The following is a 14,082-nucleotide window of genomic DNA, read 5'->3' as shown; positions in this document are numbered from 1 at the left end:
TGGTCAGCTTTACCGCCGGGAATGAGCCCCCGGTATCCATTCGATAGGAGGACGGGTGGGCCCCAGAGCCGGTCTGTGACGACGTGGAGAAGAGACTCTACCGCGACTTGAACTCCGACCCCTCAGTCGTCAGATGGTATGACTGGTGAATAATAAATTCCAGAGGATATGGAAGGAAGCGGTCGTGGCTTAATCGAGGTAATTCCCGAATTTGCCTAAAAGGAACCGATGAAAACCACGAAAATGTCAGTCAGGATAGCCAGGTTTCTGGCCGAGATTCGATCCGAGAACCTCCCGAATAAAGTCCAGAAGCGCTACCACTCTACGCTACGTTGTCACGTTGCGACAAGAGAAACTGGCCAGTTCACCATTGATACGTGAGCCAACAGTCAAATTCGAGGAATTACTTTACTGCACCCAAAAAGCGCAGCCACAAACGCATACGCAATAATTAGTTAAGATCAAGTTATCATTTCTTTCGTGGCGCGTCTGCCTTCCCCAGAAAATTCCATTTTTCATCTTGAAACTCTTCATAAAAATAAAAAAAGGGCCGTGTTATCTAGCAATTGAATAAGTAAAATGTTACAAAATTAAATCAAAGTAAAGAAAGACGATGGAAATTCAATTAAAAAGGTTATTCGAAAATAATGAAATAATATTATTCTTATCAGCCAGGATATCGCAGTCGGTATAGAGACGTCCATGGATCGATTCCCGGCAGGGGTAAGAGATTTTTCTTCGCTTCGCAGTGTTGAGACTGATTATAGGGATCACCCAACCTCCTATCCAACGCGTACCGGTAGTTTTTCCAAGGGGGTAAAGCGGATGGGGAGTGAAACTAGCCATCGACCATCTACTACCAAGGTCAAGAGGGGTGAAGCTATACTTCTACACCCCCAATACGTCTTCATTGCATGGCAATTAACTGAGCATGGAAACAAATTTATCTTCATCATTTTAACTGTTTATATGTGGCAGTACCATTTGATGCCTGCTTGTCAAATCAGGGATCGCTCATAGCTAGAGCACAGTGAACATGGCCTTCGATGTCCACTCGGCAAAAGTGGTTTTGGCCCTCCATTCTGGAATCTTCATACTTCTGTCTAGAAAGGAGCTTCCCACAAACTGCACGGTGTAGCTTAGTTGGTTGATTCACTATGCTAGTAGCCGGAAGGTAGCGGATTCGATTCCCGATAAGGTCACTAGATTTTTCAATTGATCTAATCTTTCCAGCCGCACTATGACCCTGGTGTCGACTCAGCCTCTAACAGAAATGAGTACCAGGAATCTTCCTGGGGGTAACGGGCGGCCGACGCGTAAGGCTGACAACCTCACCGCCATCTGTTAGCCGATTGTGTAGAGAAAATGTGTGAGCCTCGACGTCTCCCAACCCTATGGGCCTTCATGGCCTGTTACAGGGATAGCTTTACTTAACCTCACCGTCATCTGTGAGCCGACTGTCTAGAAAATGTGTGAGCCTCCACGGCCTGTTACAGGATAGCTGAACCTTTCCATGCCATTTAAAACAATTCCCTCCTTATCTTGAAGGCTGATTAACATCTTGTTAAGGGGAAGCGGAGCGTGCACGCGTCTTGAAGATCAGAGGAAGGCAAAGCAACAGGCGGAGGTTACCCCTTTACCTGTAAGTCGTCACGCAACATTAGAGAAGTACAGCGACTAGAATTACGACAAATGTTTGTAGGAGTCTTTGTATTTTGCGATAGCTAACAGAACTGAGCCCTCCTTGAGAAGCCGCCAGTCGCTCAGTCACTCATGAATGCCTCATCATTACATGAAACCCGAAATTTCATTACCCTGTTCACAAAAGCCCTCCACTGTCCCTATCCGGAGCCAGATCAATCCAGTACACATCACCTCACCCTATTTCTCTAAGACCCATTTTAATATCATCCTCTCACCTACGGTGGACTCTTTCCTTATGACCTTTCCACCAAAATCCTATATGCATTTATCTTCCCCGTGCGTGCTACATTCTATGCCCATCTCATACTCCTTCATTTGATCATTCTAATTATAATTGAGGAAGAGTACAAGTTGTGAAGCTCTTCATTATGCAGTTTTCTCGAACCTGCTGTCACTTCATCTCTCTTCGGTTCAAATATCCTCCTCAGCACCCTGTTTTCAAACACCCTCAGATAATGTTCGTCCCTTAATGTCACAGACAAAGTTTCCAACCCATACAGTACCACAGGCAAAATTCTATTTTTGTATATTTTCATTTTTTAATTTTTCAATACTGGATGTTGCACTACCAACTGGAACAGTACGAGTACATCCAGACTGAGTACAGATGTACGTAGTGTGTATTATGAAGGGAGAAATTACAATCTACACTTAAAAAAAAGGAAAGTAAAGCTATCCCTGTAGCAGGCCGTGGAGGCCCATAGGGCTGTGAGACGTCGAGGCTCCCACACTTTCTAGACAAAGCTATCCCTGTAACAGGCCCCCAGGGCCATAGTGCGGCTGGAAGGATTAGGTAAATTGAAAAATCCAATGTCCTCATCAAGAATTGAACTCGCGACCTTCCGGCTTGTACCACAACAAAATATTTGAAATTTTACTACCAGACGCGTATCAGCTCCACTGACTGACATGCTGACATGTGTCTACTAGCAAAACTTGAAAGTAATTGTGACCAATGAACATGGTCATTTGCAAGTATAGACTGATCCATAGGTAACAGCTTAAGTAATAGACGTTGAAGGGTGCTATCTTCCTGCGATGTGATGTTATGTGGTGTAGTAAAAATTTACTGAAATTTCGGAGGAAAGTACTGCTTCCCTCTTCAGGCAGAAGAACATGCCAAGAAAACTGCTTATTGCTTGCTTCGCTTACTCTTTCATCCTGAAGGCGGTAAGTTTCTCTGAAATACCTAACTATACGGTATCAGATTCCATGCAACTTACTCTTCGTAGTCCTCGGCGTGAGAAGCTCAAATCTCACGCAATCAGTCCTTTTCTTTTGTGGTTTAGAACATTCTCTCATATGAAGCGTCTTTCAAGACCTAAAGTCCAATTGTTAATACCCCTACCTTGTATCTCGCCTGCATACAGGCGAAACTGGGTTCCTTCGTGCGTTTTCCTATGCCCTTCTATGCAACTGCTAGTAATAGTACCTTAACAGGCCACAATCGCGCCACTGAACTATTGAACCTACACAGATAGAAGGTATTTCGAAATAAACAAGGCATCAACCTTTCTTGGAGCGTTTAAAAGGAATTTCTGGGGTTCCTCAATCACTTCTCAATATCCATCAGCCATTCAGGAATGTTAACTGCGTCATCACTGCTTCAAAGAACGTTACCGAAACTCTTATTTGGAACCTGCCGATCGTGTAAACCCGTATTAAAGACAGTTGACCTCGTTGGCAGCGTACTGACAGATTGACTGACTGATATGAAGCAGTCATTCTTGAGAAGCTAACATTTGCTCAGCTACTCAAGACATTCCATTCGTTTTATGGATTCGTAAAAATTTATTATTATCGTGTTCACACGAATCATCCACTGGTCCATATCTTGGTCCAGATGAATCCAGTCCACAGCCTCCCTGCCCACTCTTTGATATTCAATTTAATTTTATCGTCTCATCTACGCCTAGGTTCTCCCAGTGACCTCTTTCCTTCATGTTTTCCTATCAAAACTTTGTATTCGTATATATTTCTCTTGTTTCCCATTAGTGCTAAGTGCACCGCCAATCTCATACTTCTTATTCGTTCGCCCTAAGAACATTAAAACTGCGTGCTGCATGCCCACTCATGCCGTATTTGAGTTGATCATTCTAATAAATAATACTGCAGCGTACAGACCCGTTACTGGGTAACGACCGCCAAACACGCAACGAAACATGTGCTCCTAGGCAAGTTCTTAATAAGCAAATGCATGCAGCCGTTACTGAGTAACGCCTTGGCTAACAAATACGTTCCCACGGAAACGAGTCCAGTGCAACAATAGAGGAACTGTTGGAAACTGTGTTTTTTACAAAGTTTGTGCCAAGGGGTTATCAAGTTTTGAATTAAGATAGTTATATGGAGATTGCACATAGAAATCATCGAAGCCAAGGCCTTCAGAACATTTATAAGATTGTAATCCACATTCAAAAGTGAGCGATTAAGCGCTAACATTAAACGGACCCTTCACAAAATTCTCATTAGATCTGTAATGACTTATGCTAGTCCCGCCTGGAAATTCGCGGCATACACCCATCTAGTGAAATGGCAACGCCAACAAAACAAGGTTCTCCGCACGATGGGCAATTTTCCAAGGTGAACACCGGTCCGGATTTATACATGGCATTCAAAATCCCGTATGTATATGACTATATAACAAAATTATGCAGACAACAAGCAGAAGTCATACAAAATCATGATAACGAAAATGTTCGCAACATCGGACAAGGCGAAGCCCGACATAGAAAGTATAAGAGGTGTAAACTTGGCGGCGATCAAGCATACGACCGTTCAAGTGACTAAACTGCTGTTGTAGCGGAAGCTACTAGAAATTGAGCATAATCTGCTGTACTGAGCGAGGACTGACAGAGGCCCTGTATATATTTTATATACATTTATTTACTTGTTTAACATGTAAAATGTAAATATCCTTTACATTATGACAAATGACTTACTACTGCAGACAGTGACTCTGAAAAAAGACAGACCCGTCCTCTCGTCAGAGAGAGCGCTCTACAATAAGAAGACCGTATCTGTCAAATGGTAATAAATATCTGGTCATAAGCCCCAGATGGGGTTTGACACCAGGACTGACTGACTGACCGACCGTCAGTCGCAATGTGACTTTGACTTTGAGTTAAGAGAGTTGGAACCCAGTGCCTGGGAGTATAACCGGGCCACGCTGTTCCTGCACGATGTAAATACATGGACATGGCCCTCCAGGTTGGGGGAGTCTCGAAGGTGAGACAGTAAAATGTGGTCATGAGTCCCGCGGGATTTCGACCCGAGAACGACTGCGCTGGTAAGCAGCAGAAGCAATTGTAAACGACTGACCCATCCTCTCGTAAAAGAGGATGTTATAAAACGGCAAGTGTTCTGCAGCAAAATTACTCTGTCGTGAGTCTCAAGGGGCTTGTACCAGGACGAAATGATTGGCGGTAAACCACAAGTAGTAAAGTAACTCTGACTCTGACCCAGGGTGTGGCGGTGGCCAAGCTTACGGCCGTTCAAGTGACTAAGCTGCCGTTATAGCATAAGATACGTAAGCTGGGCATGACATGTTCTGCAAAGCCTGTGCTGACAGAGGACTTGAGTGTAGTGCAAAAGGAAGAATTTTCGGGAACATGCTATATGTGAGAAACGTACATTTGACGAAAGGCCGAGCATATTCATAAGAAACAAACCCATCTTCTCGTCAGAGAGGATGCTACAGGCTATTACCGCAAGGGTTCAATTGAAAAAAAAATCTATGGTCGTGACTCTCAAGAGGCTTGACGCCAAGATGAATTGATTGGAGGCACTGAGTTTGAGGTCAGAGAGTAAGAGAGTCTGTAAAGAGAAGACTTAATTGGCGCACTTAGAGAATCCCCACTGTTAGAAGCCGTTACCAGGGAACTACTGGTGAAGACACAGCAGACTGATAACAGTTTGTGTTGCTGAGATTTGTAAAGTGCGGAGACCAGCGATGGCGCTGTGTTGTAAAGTGGTCAGCAAATCCAATCCAAACCTCGTCTACAGTCGCGCCTTCTCGTGATTATATAAAATAATACCTTTTTACTTCCGAGTCCAGCATTTTCCGAGCTATTTTAGCCCCCCCCCAAAAAAAAACAACAACAAACTTGAAACTTTCGTCGCGGATGGCCTTTATTTCAATATAAAATGGCATTTACAAGGTTTAACGTATTGGCTCCATGAACACAACACTATAACCGACTGCTACTGCTTCCTGTACTAATCCATCTATTACATGTATAGAGATATGCGGGGTTAACGTGACGACAGAAACGTTACATATGCGGGCAGTGCGCCAAATAAAAGCACAAATATACCTCGTTAATGAGGAATGAGCGCTATTTTGGAATCTGTAAGAATATTTCATTTTATTAGTCTAACTAGTGAAACATCCGTTGACTTTCGAATGGAAACCTGTAATGATATAAATTCAATATACAGTAATTTCTCTTTCCTAAATACAGAACTGGCTGAAACTAACACACGAGGCCGTGTCATAGCTCAGACACAGTTAGTAGCCGGCTTCACACTGCGGGGGCCCAGGTTCGAATCTAGGTCAGGTCATGTGGGATTTGTGGTGGACAAAGTGGCACTGGGCAGGTTTTGTCCGAGTACTTCGGTTTCCCCTGCCAATTCTCATTCCACCGACTTCTCCACACTCATCAACATCCGTCATCCAAGGCTGGTACAATAGGATAATTAGTGACCGAGGTATGGACTCTAACCTCATCCAAAGAAATTAAAAAAACACACACACACACACACGAGAATACATATATACCACGGCCCTTTTTCTCATCTGCCACGAGTAGCGTCAAGCTCTGCAAGTTTCCACCTTCATCCAGTTTTTGCCGCAGGCGTCCGAGCATTTACAGTTTAGCCCAATTCCCTTATTTTGAAAAAAAAAATGAAGAAAAATTACGTGATCACCATTTCTGTCTGTGTATCCCCTTATCAACTTTTGAATGTCTGAACCAGTCTTTATGGAACTTGGTACGTATGCCATGGCACCTGAGCCCATCTGAACGCCGTACTTTATAAATCCCTCCCATCAGAATGTGTCTGCATATGTAACCCGTTACGATTGCTTGGTAACGGCTCAGTAAAAATGTTATTGCAGCATACACATGCAACAACAGAATTGTTGGACATGTCGTTTTCTATGCGGTTCGTGTAGTATCAAAGGAAAGTTGATGATTAGTTCTTTCCAGACCTTGTTGGGTTACACGGCGTTATATATGAGAACATATCCTGCTTTCAGTGCTCACCAATTGGGATGAGTTTGCATTCCGATCTCCTGATCAAACTAAAGGCCCATTTGTCTAGGAGCTACTACTGCAAGTCCTATAGATATTTACGTTCGACTTACTGTTTACTTCCTTGTCACCAAATAGCATGCATTCTCTCAGGATCGAAAGTATTCCACTGTATTTACTTTCAGGCTTTAACACTAATTCGTCCATGATTCAAAGCCTACATCGGAAGTTGGGTTCTCACAGTGACTACTGTGAACCGTAATTTTCAGGAATGTTACTCNGTTCAACCCTGATGAAGGGGGCGATACGTTCCTCCGAAACGTCGGTTAACACCACATATACACGGTGCCAAATCCCAGAAGACTGCTTTCTTCAAGTGGCAGACTGTCTGATTCTTGCTGGTTACTTGCTTAACTTAATTTTAGATACTTTTAGGTATTTTTTCCGCCAAAAAGTTGGCGAACTTTTTACCCGGATACAGAATGTCACATCCCTGAGAACAATATTCTTCATACAAACCCCAGTTTTACATTACTTTTAACTCATTTATCGAGAAATGTTATTTACAGCATCATGAGCTCCGTAAACACATTTGTGTACAGGAGAAATAAAACAGCAAATTCTGTCCTACTGGGTTTTTGGACTAGAAATCATGACGTTTCGGAAACTGGATCTGTTTCCGTTATCAGGTGAGGGGAGGGCACCTATTCAGTTGGGTCTCTTAGAAAGAACTAACCTCAGTCACTGGTCAAGTTACTGAGGTTAGCGCTTTCTAAGGGACCCAACTGAGTAGGTGTCCCTTACCCCCTTCACCTGAGGACGGAAACAGACCCAGTCTCCGAAATTTCGTGTTTTTTAGTCTCTTAGAATACCGGACGATCGAAGAAGCTCAAACCCCCAGTAATACCGAGTGTTATACACCATCGTCAGAACCCTTTAGAATCTAGCAAACTGCTTTAAATCTTCAGAAGTAAACAGTTAATAACACTCCCATAATCCTACATTTCACCTGTGAATCTAAAATGAAATGGTCAATCTGTGTCATTTGAGAAACCATAAGCTGCAACATACATTCAGAATACCTTAATCTAACCTGTGACTGGAAAGGAACCAATCTGCTCTTAATATCATATTAAACGTGGGCAAGTAGAATCCCCTAATATATCAAACTGTGACAATTTAATTCCACCTACAAAATAAGTCAAAGTCAGGGTCGTACATTAAGTATTATTCTGATTTCAACAGACAATGTGTTGAAGAGTACAACACAGCAAAATTCTGAATCACGCAGTTCAATTCACGTATTCAAAACAAATTTGGTAAGAATTCATTCATGCGTCGTACCCCGTACTGCAGAGGCACATGAAATTGGGTGGAGACTTCTCATAAATTATAGATTATGTTTAAGACAAAGAATTTCCAGTGTGAACGTTTGATTATAAATTTAGAAATATGGTTTAGCTGATTCATGTATATGTTTCTATATGAAACAAATTAACATTATATAGCCCATGTTCGTTTTTATTCTTTTTTAAATCTTGTGTTATTTATTTTACTTTCATAAGCTCTACAACGCGAAGAAATACACCAATATATATATATTTTTAACTTATAATAAAAACAACTCTCACACAAATAACATTCTCCCTCTTAACCCTTTCCTCAAACAGATACAGCCGGTGTAAGATTTGAGGCTTTCACGGCGGTGACTATGAAGAAAGCAGTCTTTTGGGATTTGGCACCGTGTATATGTGGCTTTTACCGGTTCTCACGGTCTCTTCGCTTGCAGATTTATTATTTTTTCTTCTACCCTGAAGATGGAGGCGATACGTTCCTCCGAAACGTCGGTTAACACCACATATACACGGTGCCAAATCTCAGAAGACTGCTTTCTTCATTTTCAGATACAGCCGAGTCTCTCTGACCACAAAAGGGGACTTTCTGAACAAGGAACTCTTAGCAGATATTAACAAAAGAAGCTCATTAACATAAAAAGGCCGACGATTTGCTGGTCGGCTCTACGTATTGCAGTTTGTATGCAAAACTTTTTCTTCATCAAACGTCTTCAAATCTAAAAATTATCAAGCAATAACTTCTCTCTGAATGACGATACGGCGCAGTAATAGAAGCGAACCGAAATAGAATCTCACAGGTAACGAAACAAAAGCAGTTCCACAACTTTATACGCCATGTGTCACACTCGACTTAGGACCACCGATATTCCAACATCTGTTATGTTTACCGGTTATTCTGACATTCTCATAAACAATACACAGAACTAAAAAGTTAAACTCAGCATGGAAATATACACAAACATTTCAGATCACCATCTCCTTGAACGTGATGTTGAAGCGTTGCTGAAATTGTAATCACCACACTATTCATTACAAAGAGAGCACAGACGGATCACGAAAAACGTAAACTTTCCGAACGTTTTTGTCTGCAAACTGTCTGTCCAAGTTGCATACACGAGTAAACGAAGAGAGCAGCCGACGGCTGTGCTTGGAACTATCGCGGGAAACACACTCGGACACACAGCAACTGCAACCTAGGTTTAATTTTGGAACAAAGTTTTCCCAAATCGTACACTCTCAGAACTACAAGTCTGCGCTCTACGGCCAGTGTTCCTTCACATAAAGCATCTTCGTGCATACTTCGCAAAAATGGCCGCCATCAAGTTGTAAGAAACAAAAGTCTGAAATTACAGATTATTCTAATTGGTCGCATTCATTCAGTGTTGCAGCGATCGCGTCAGAGAACGAGTAAACAACATAAGAGGAAAAATGCCTAGAAAATAAATATAGTCCATGCTGGAGGGCTAACACTATAGCCCTGCTATATCAGTCCTTCAGAATTTTGATTCGGCCGCAAGCTCGATGGCCGAGGAGTCGGTGTTCGATTCCCAGTATGGGATAGAGATTTTTCTCCTGTCTATAATGTCGAGACTAGCTCTGGGCCCCTTCCAACCTCCTATGAAATGGGTAAAGTGATAGGAGCTTGAAGCTGACCACTCACATCCATCTAGTGTCGTGGTCAAGAATTGTAGAACTGTACTTCCCCTCCTTCGTAAGTCTTCATGGCATAATGCTGAGATAAATAAGCTCAGGGATAGTTTTACCTTTGCTTTTAGTCCTTCAGAACCCGACGGAATTTCAGAGAAGCCCAACAATTATGTAATTTAAACGAGGCTGTAAAGAAACGCTGAAATTAATCGCAAAGTAAGCAAAGTTGTCGCTGTGCTTAACTAAGCACTATGCCATGAATGCGTAAGAGGAAGTGGATATATAGATGCACATTTTCTTGACCTCGGCACTAGCTGGAGTTTAGTGGTCAGCTCCACGACCCCGGTCACTTTACTCCCTGAGAAAGAGCCTCCGGTATCCATTGGATAGGATGTTGGGTGTACACCAGAGCCAGTCTGGACGGTCTGGACGATGTGGAAAGTAACAATTTTTGACACTACTGGGATTCAAACTCTGACCCCTCGGTTGTCCAGTCCGTAGCCAGTCGTTATACCGACTAGGCAAACTCGGTGTATTATGGAAAATAAGAACGATGAAATTTGTCAGTCGGTTGGTTCAACTGCTGTTGGCCCTCGTCGGTACAGTCATTCCTGGTTTCAGGTCTCGTCGAAATCTATAAATCTAATTTTTGTTCTAGAATTCTAGAATTCTAGAATTCGACGAGGGGAGGGTTCAGTCTTCCTTCATAGGGGTTGTGTCTGTTGTGATTTAACTCTTGAAAATTCATTTTATGAGGTGATTTGAAGACGAAAACTCGAAGCAGAACAGAACGAAGCTGTGTGCATGGCTTATATGTGTAGGATACAGTAAAACGGGTCCCTTCTCACAGCGACCCCCATGATGATTACTGCTTCTGGAATGTGGCGCCATGTAGTCCGGTAAATGTTTACGGACATTTCGGAGGAGCGTGCTGTCGCTGTCTTCACGATAGAAGGATAAGTCGGACGTGTAGAAAGTGATACGGATGCACTACGATGTAGGCGCCGAAGTGGGGAGAAGGGAAAGGCGTCTGAAAGCTTTCAGGAGTCATTACATCTTCAGTGCAACGAAGCCTGCAAGCCGGTAAACATAAAGTTTCCCCTGTGCTTATCTAATTAAGCATCATGCCCTAAACACGTATGGCGGAGTGGGGGTATAGCTCCACCATTCTTGACCTAGGCACTAGATGGAGGTGAGCGGTCAGCTTCACGCCCCATCTGCTTTGACCCTGGGGGAGAAGCCCCCCCCCCCGGTAAGCATTGAGTAACATGCAGGGCGGATTCCAAAGCCCGTCTGGACTTTGAGGACAAAAGTCTCTTGCCCTTGTCGGGAACCGAGCCCCGGCCGCCCAGCCCGTAGTCCCTCGCTATACCGACTGTGCTATTCCGGCTTAAAACCTTACATTATTAATTTTCTTAATATTCACGAAGAAAGGTCAGATGCTGACAGCACGAGAAAGAATGTCTCTCAGATGCTGTACGGAAGAATATTCTTAAGGTTATAGGCACAGCAAGACACGGGCTAGCTCAGTCGGTATAGCGACTGGCTACGGGCTGGACGAAGGAGGAGTCGGCGTTCGAGACCCGGTACGATCAAGAATTTTCTCTTCTCCACGTCGTCCAGACCGGCTCTGGAGTCCACCCAACCTCCTATCCAATGAGTAGCGGGGGTAAAGCGGCCGGGATGTGAAGCTGACAATTCACCTCCAAACTAGTGCAGAGGTGAAGAAAATGTGGATCTATGCATCCACTCCCGCAATCGTCTTCATGGCGTAGTGCTTAATTAGTTAAGCACAGCGACAACTTTACTCTTTCTACCTTATAGGCACAGCACTTTGTCTAGCAACAAGGTTCAAAGTTTTTCTTAAAAAGTTCATTGTTGCCCGGTCGGTGAAGAAGGTCCATATGTTTATGGAGACCGGAAGTTCATTACCATTTTAACAAAATCCTTGCTTGGGCCAGTTAAGTCTGTAATATCCAAGTCATGTGCGTACGGGGACTTTCATTTTGTTTACAACGCAATATGGCGTCCTCGACTGTAGCTCTCACTTGAGAAACACTTTGCTTTGCGGTGTGACTCGTTCCTAAGAGGAAAGGAAACAAGAAATTAGCTGTATTCGTGGGTGGGATGGTTTTTGAGTCTTCTTTTCTTTCTTGAGGGGAGTTACGAGTGTGTGGGGTGGGTTTTGTGGAGAGGAAGGAAGATACGTTTTCGTCACGTGCCGGCCGAGGCCGTGTCATTTGGATGCCTTGTGCCAGCTTTGAGGCTCCTTAAATTTGGACTCAATAACAACACACTAGAGCCGCGTCGCTCTTGCGAGCAAAAAGGGCGCAAGACGCGGCACAATTTCAACTTAGCAAACTGCAGTCTCTCCTATGCAAAAGCATGAGGCAAACCTGGAAGTTACAATGAATGAATAGGCCCACTGGGGCTCTAGTGCCAAGGAAAAAGAAAAGTGAAAAATGCAACAGAATGCTACAACATAGGCCTAATATTTGTGAAAATATATGACAAGCACGCCATTTTGTGCTGCCATGAGTGTGATAAGTGAGGTGTTCCAAACAAAGAGAACGTATTTATGGACGAAGTCCAGAAATTGTGACAAACACCTCACTTCTGTGAGAAGATGCAGTGTTGCATATTCACTGCCTATTTGCTCGCAAACATTATGAAACAGCGTGGCGTAAAGGGACCTTGCTTAATGCTGTCTATCACTTATGTGGATAGTGTATATATGTACATGTGTCCTATTCCGATCTGTTTCACTGTACAGCTCCCACATAGTAGATAAAGATGTATTACGTAAAGGTAAAAAGGGTAAATTTGTCCCTGTGCTTAACTAATTGAGCACTACGCCATGAAGTCTTATGGGGGAGTGGATGTATAGACACACATTGTCTTGACCACGGTACTATATGGAGGTGAGCCCTGTTTCTAATATCGCTATTTATTGTTCAAGTGACGAAGTAGATACAGTTTATCTAGTTTTCGAAAATTACACCGTCAACATCAATGCACTTTGCAACTCGTGTGAGGACATGGCGTGCTGTTCGTCTGTACAGTGTACTTCACAGTGAAGTAGGCGTGTCTCGGAAACCGTTCGGAATAGGCATGTACATGTACACTTTTGCTTAGGATGACCGATACTATGACCTGCCAGAATGTTCATCTTTCTTCCTGAGACACTCTGTATAGTCTATTTTATAAAAATTCTCAATTGCTTCTTCAGTGTTGTGTTGAATCCTATATTAGTCAGAACATTTTACAGTGCGATACAATTTTTATTTTATTACATTTCTTACTGTTTTCTTTGTGTAAAATATGATTTAACTTGATGTTGGTCAGAGAGCGTATATAGGTCAGTGCTGACGCGCCTACAACTGCACTCAACCTTACACGCACACAATGCTGTAGGCACAGAGAACTTTTCTTGTTTTCATTATACTAATTAGTAATGTAACCGGTCACGGTAGCCGAGCGGTCTAAGGCATGCACTGTCTTCGCTCACTCGGAAGCCGGGATCGTGGGTTCGAATCCCACCCAGGGCATGGATGTTTGTGTGCGTTTTTCTGTGTTTGTGTACAGGTAGAGGCCTTGCGACGAGCTGATCATCAGCCCAAGGAGCCCTACCGAATGTGCAAGATCTAGAAAAACCGAAGTGAACAGAGAAGTTCATGGAGGTAGGTCTAGGCCCACTGGGGCTGTAGTGCCAAGGGGGGGGGATAGTAATGCAGCAATACGAGTAACACTCCTAGTCTGGCACTGAGTGTTTATTCATGATTTTAGTAGAATTGCTAGCTCATGTCCTACATAGTTTTATTTATTTTTTGTTTATTTAACAATGCTGTCGGTAACTAAGCCTACATTGCATATCGTCTAATGGTATAAGGTTGGAGTGAATAATGAATTGGGCAAAGGATCTTATGGAAATCTTTGTCTAATTTAACCTACTGTCACGTGAGGGAGTGAGTACAGACAGGGTTTTGGATTGGTGACCACATTTATTGCATAGTTACAGATGGTAACTACAAGTAAGTATAACGCTCTCGCTAATTTGTACGATGAACGTACACTCTGCAGATCGCTACAGCACATACTAGCTAAAGTCTTCTCAGTTTTTCACT

The 14,082-nt window shown here is 43.1% G+C and overlaps 1 protein-coding gene across 9 annotated transcripts in view; it reads right to left on the bottom strand.

Moving 5' to 3' along the window:
* The window catches only part of LOC111865800 (glutamate receptor-interacting protein 1), a 108,908-nt gene that overhangs the window by 59,337 nt on the left and 35,489 nt on the right, over positions 1 to 14,082 (bottom strand). For 5 of the 9 annotated variants that reach the window (XM_023854109.2, XM_023854111.2, XM_023854112.2 and 2 more), the window contains exon 1: positions 9,272 to 9,479. The exons of the other annotated variants lie outside the window; for them this stretch is intronic. The gene's annotated coding sequence lies outside the window, so the exon portion shown is untranslated. Of the gene's footprint in view, positions 1 to 9,271; positions 9,480 to 14,082 lie in introns of those variants that run through there. 9 annotated transcript variants of the gene reach the window in all.

The sequence above is a fragment of the Cryptotermes secundus genome, unplaced genomic scaffold, assembly GCF_002891405.2.
Source record: "Cryptotermes secundus unplaced genomic scaffold, Csec_1.0 scaffold757, whole genome shotgun sequence".
Lineage (NCBI taxonomy): Eukaryota > Metazoa > Arthropoda > Insecta > Blattodea > Kalotermitidae > Cryptotermes > Cryptotermes secundus.
This window is presented reverse-complemented; position numbering and strand designations above follow the sequence as displayed.